Source organism: Heterocephalus glaber, unplaced genomic scaffold (assembly GCF_053883595.1).
Source record: "Heterocephalus glaber isolate CG9 unplaced genomic scaffold, H.glaber_assembly_v1.0 deba00001555, whole genome shotgun sequence".
NCBI lineage: Eukaryota > Metazoa > Chordata > Mammalia > Rodentia > Bathyergidae > Heterocephalus > Heterocephalus glaber.
In genome coordinates, this window is record NW_028258346.1 from 5,893,228 (window position 1) to 5,898,569 (window position 5,342).

Sequence of the window (5,342 nt, forward strand, 5' to 3'; positions counted from 1 at the left end):
GGTAACATTTGGTAAATAAAGATGAATTTGATCATAAGTAGACTAGTTCATGATATGATATGATAATCAACCTTAACTGAAATCAGTATTTCATTGACTAATATGAGAAAATCCAAAATAAATCAATAATTTTTCCATGGGTTCATCCCCAAAATTAGGTACTCATGAAAAACATTTAAAACAATCAGAATCACTTATATTACTTTGACTGTTCACAATTGCTTTCCTTCTTATCAATGACACATCCTTGAAATAAGTAATTGAATAGGTAAAAATAATTAACATCTAAGTATATTGACATTCACCATTTCATATCGATGCCTTCTTGTTTTTTACTCCCAAGGTAATGTAGTCTTTATTTTATTTTTATTTTTAAATATGGAAAATTACATGACTCTGCCTGCACAGGGGCTGTGCTAATCCTCTCTGTATCATTTCATTTTTAAAATATGTGCTGCTGAAGCAAGCACAAATGTATCTTTAACAGCAGCCTTATCCAGAGAAAGCACCAAAGGACATGGACTGCTCATATGAAAGAAAGCAAGACTGAAACAGAAACTATCATTACTTCCACCACCAGAGTGTATCAAATATCTCAATATCTGCTATCATACCTATTTATAATGCTGATTTCACTCTCCAAAATAAAAGTTTCTAGGGCTTTAAAGTTATTTATTATTATTGGAGCCTTTTCTATAGTGTCCTGGAGGTTTTCATCTCACAGCCAAGATGATTTAGGGTGGCTGATCAGCTTGTCTTTGTAAAGTGAGAGAAGAGTTATGTGGGAAACAAGCAAATTATCAGGCAGATCATTTTAGGGAAAAGATTACAGGAAGCTGAACATCTGAAATTGAGTATCACAAAGCTAATCAGGCATCTTTACACAAGAATCCAGTAGAAAGGCCATTAACATAGATAATTTTTTTAAAAACACAAATTTATCTCAGTCTTACCCTATGAATGTTCTTCCAAAACTGGAAATGAGAAAAGTATCTATATTTCTAAAAATTGCCTCCAGGTAATCCTGAGGACAAGCCATCCAGTTTAGAAACCCACCAAACAATTCCCATGCAAGGGGATTAATAAGGTCGGTCTCCACCGTCCATCACATTACTTATGGATTAAGCTTGTCTCAGAATGAAATACAGCACACTACAAAATGGCATCTAACCTATCTAAATTGATTCTTTGGACTAAGACATAGGGAAATACTAATACTCATATATGACTGAAATCCTTTGGTTCTAAGTCCACATCAATTTTTAAAAAACCAAAAACCCATAGCCAAGAATACTGCCTGGACTCGGAGAGTACTAGAACTAGGCATTTCTCTGCCTATCTTTCTTCTGCTTTCTTCTTATTTTCTGCTCCCTTCTTCTCTCCCTGAAGATGGTAGGACTTTTTGAGCAGAGCTGAATTTCCCCCAAGGAATCTACTCCACCCTATAAATGTACTAATGAAGTAATAATACACAACAGGGCAAACCTTTGCCTCCCCCATGTCTTTTCCATAAAATATTCTGTTCCAGAAATGTAACCATTTGAGCTGCACAGTGTTCCTGTCCAATGTATCAAACTGTTCTGTTAACTCTGCCCCTCTGCTTCTGTGAGCATGCTTGCCTGGCACATGGGCCCACCCTCCTAAACCCACAAATCTCATACAAGGCTGCTTATATTTCAACTCGAGGGTCAGAATTCGGAATGGAAAAACTGCTCTGAGCCAGCAGGCTAATAAAGGTTTTCTTCATCTCTTCAAGTAACTTTTGGATTCTCCAGTCTTCAAATTGCTGGAGTGGTGGCACTTAAGAAGTAGCACTTGAGCTGTAACACTGAGCTGTAACACTGAGCTGTAACACTGAGCTGTTCCACTTTGCCACAATATTTGGTTCCCTAACTGGGAAACCAATCATGCTGGTCCTTTCAGCCACCAGTTCAGAGTCAGAGAGTAGCCTCTGGGAGCCCTCTCTGAAAAATGAGACAGTGCACCTCTGCCCTATTTGGCGGTTCCTCCTTCATTGGGTGAGGGTGACCAATGAGTGCATTTGCTTCTCCTGATTGGACTCGGGAGAAGAGATGGACTAAAACCCTTTCAGGACTTCAGGATAAGGTAAGGCCCCAAGGCCCAGTTTAAACCCAGTCAGGCCTGTCCTAGTGGACAGAAGGAGAAGCTGATCACCTCTCGTGATCTCAAGTCAGAGACATCAGTTGGGGGCCTCCCTAAGAGGGGAAGGAATGTTTTAATCTCTGAATGACTGTTTGAGAGTGTGGGCAGAGTGTGTAACCAGGCATTATCCTCAACAACTGGTCCATGTGCCTCCATGCCCTCGGCTACGGAGTCTGATTGGGTCCTCACCTGTAGTTCCGTGGCAGCGTTGTATAACATGATGGTGACTCGCCTTCTGTAATAGAAGGCTGACCAGGTGGGGGATTATCTGTGCACCTTAGCTAAAATGTGCCTATCCTCCTGCAAGGGACATGGTCAGGAGGACACCTGTGTGGTCTCCATTAGTCAACAATTTTAAGAAGGGATTTAGTGAAGAATATGAAGTTAAACTAAAGGCTGCAAAGTTGCAGACCCTTTGTGAAATAGATTGGCCCCAGTTTAACGTAAGATGGCCACCTGAAGGAACTCTGGATGTCCAGATTGTGCATGCAGACTGAAGAGTTGTCACTGACAAGCCAGGCCACCCTAACCGGTTCCTCTATATTGATTCTTGGTTAGAGGTTGCCCAGACCCTACTGCCCTGGGTCTGATTCTGTGTTGGGAGGAAAGAACAGAGTTAGGTTTTTGTAGCCCAGAACTGTGGCCATCTCTCAAAGACCCTGAAAAAGCTAGTTCATCAGGGTCCACCAGAAGAAAGAAGACTCAGCCACTACCTTCTGTCCTTGAGCTCCTGCCATCTGTCCCTCCACCACCAGCTCCTATTTTTCCTGAAAGCCCACTGCTTTCAAACTCCCTGACACTGGCCCTGCCTGCTAGGTCACCTTCCAGCTCACCACCTGTCCAAGCAGCCAGTCCACTTCTGAAACCCTTGATGAGCCCATATGCATTTCCAGCCAGCCTTCTTCTTTGTTCACCTCTTCCAGCTCTAGCCTCCAGTTCTCCACAACCCCACATAGCAATGAGATTGCTTCTCATTGGGCATCTGCAGTCAGCTCAAGCCCCAGCTATCTAGCAGCTGGTCTGTGAGATTGGACCTCCGCCTTACATCCTGGATGATAGCACCGTCCAGCCTGGGCCTGCCATTCTATAATACCAGCCCTTTACTACAGGGATCTTCTGAACTGGAAACAACACACTCTATCATACTCAGAAAAGCCCCAGACCCACATTGATCTCATAGAGTCCATTTTCCAGACCCACCTTCCCACCTGGGATGACTACCAGTTGCTCTATACCCTGTTTATCACTGAGGCCAGAAAATACCTCCAAGGTCTGGCCAAGATCCAATGGATTGGGTCAAGAAAATTGTTCCCAAGACCAACCCACGCTGGAACTTTCTCACTACAGGGGACGAGGCCCTCACAAGATACCGCAGGGCCATTCTGCAAAGGATCTGTGCCACTGCCAAAGAGCCAGCTAACATGTTCAAGACTGCTTCTGTGCTACAGAAGCCAGACGAGTTAGCCAGTGACTTCCATGAGCGGCTCTGCAAGATATTCTGTGTCTTTATGCACTTCAACCCCAGACTCCTGAAAACCAAAGCATGGTCAATGCTGCCTTTGTGACCCTGTCCACTCCTACATCTGCTACAACTCCAAAAGCTTGAAGGGCTCACCCATATGAATGCTGCCCAGCTGCTTGAGGTTGCCACAAAGGTCTTTGCTAACCGTGGCTGCAAAGCTCAATGAGAGTCAGAAGAAAAATTTTTAAAAAGGTCTCACTCCTTGCAGCTGCACTCGGAGAACCAGATCCACTTACAGACCACCACACAGGGGGGAAAAATCAACTACAGACCCCCTTGCACCTGGACCAACGCGCCTATTGTAAAGAAATCCGACACTGGAAAAATGAATGCCCTAATCGAAAACAAAGCACCCCAAGCCAAAAAGCTTCAGACTTCACTGGCCCCAACCAGCAACCCAAGCCTCTGGGGCTCAATCAGGAAGCTCCCAACTGTGCTGGTTCTCGCTATCAGCATGATCCTCCAATGCCTGGCCTGATTGGACTTGCAGAGACTGAGTCTGATTAAGAAAGACTGGGCTCTCTCTCTCTGGGCCCCTGGGAGCCCACATTTGAAATGACAGTTGGGGGCCAACCTATAACTTTCATGGTCAACAAGAGCTAAACATTCTGTACTGACCACCCCGGTAGCCCCCTTCACCAAGAAGGATGCCACTATTGTGAGGGCAACTGGAGTTCAGATGGCACAGCCATTTAGTCAAGCACAGACCTGCCACCTGGAGGACATGAAGTGGTCCACGAACTCCTATATCTGCCTGAGTGCCCTGTCCCTCTCCTAGGAAGAGACTTGCTGACCAAACTCGAGGTGCACATAATGTTTATCCTCAAGGAACCTGCTAACCTGACTCTAGATCCACAGAAAGAACTGACACTGTCTGCAACTGTCCCCCAGAGAGGACAAATGGAAACTGCACACTGCAGATTGGGAAGAAATACGCCCCCACCCCCAGAGTTACTAGAGACATTTCCAGAGGTATAGACTGAAAAGTCTCCACCTGGGATGGCCAAGAACCAGCCCCCAATCCTGATAGAACTTAAACCAGGGGCAAAGCCTGTCAGACCGAGGCAATTTGCCGCTCCCAGAGAGGCAAAACTTAGGATCCAGGAATACATCAGCCAGCTGAGGGTGCAGGGATCCTAAAAGAATGCCAGTCTGTTATGGTTTGTGTCTAGATGTTTCCCCCAAAGCCTCATGCAGTTGTAAAGTGGGGCCAAATCTAGAGGTGATGCTAGGATTAAGGGCATGTGATTACTAAACCACATGAATGATTGGTTTGGCACCACCCTAATCCCGGTAGGCTGGATGGGATAAAAGGGGCAGAAAGGCACTGTTAAGGTTCCTTGTTGCCTTTGGTACCTTGTGCATGCCAGGTTATTTCTTCTCTGTGATGCCTGTTTGCTATCCCTGCCTTGAAGCCAGCTGATTATGGACTGAAACCTCTAAGAACTGTGAGCCAAAAATAAACCCTTTCCCCTTTAACTTTTGGTGCGAGGTATTTTGTATCAGCAATGAGAGAAAAGTAACTAACATGGACATGCCCACCAGTGAGCAGCTTAGGCTGGGAGCTGAGAGGTCCCTGGCCATCTGGAGCCCTGCTCCATCGGGCTCGCCATGCCCACCTGCAACAAGCAACTCAAGGCATGGGCACCTGCAACCC

The 5,342-nt window shown here is 45.3% G+C and overlaps 1 pseudogene; it reads right to left on the reverse strand.

The window, feature by feature from the left end:
- Nucleotides 1–372: 372 nt before the first annotated feature.
- Nucleotides 373–470, reverse strand: LOC147824079 (U6 spliceosomal RNA; annotated as a pseudogene).
- Between the last annotated feature and the right edge of the window lie 4,872 nt (nucleotides 471–5,342).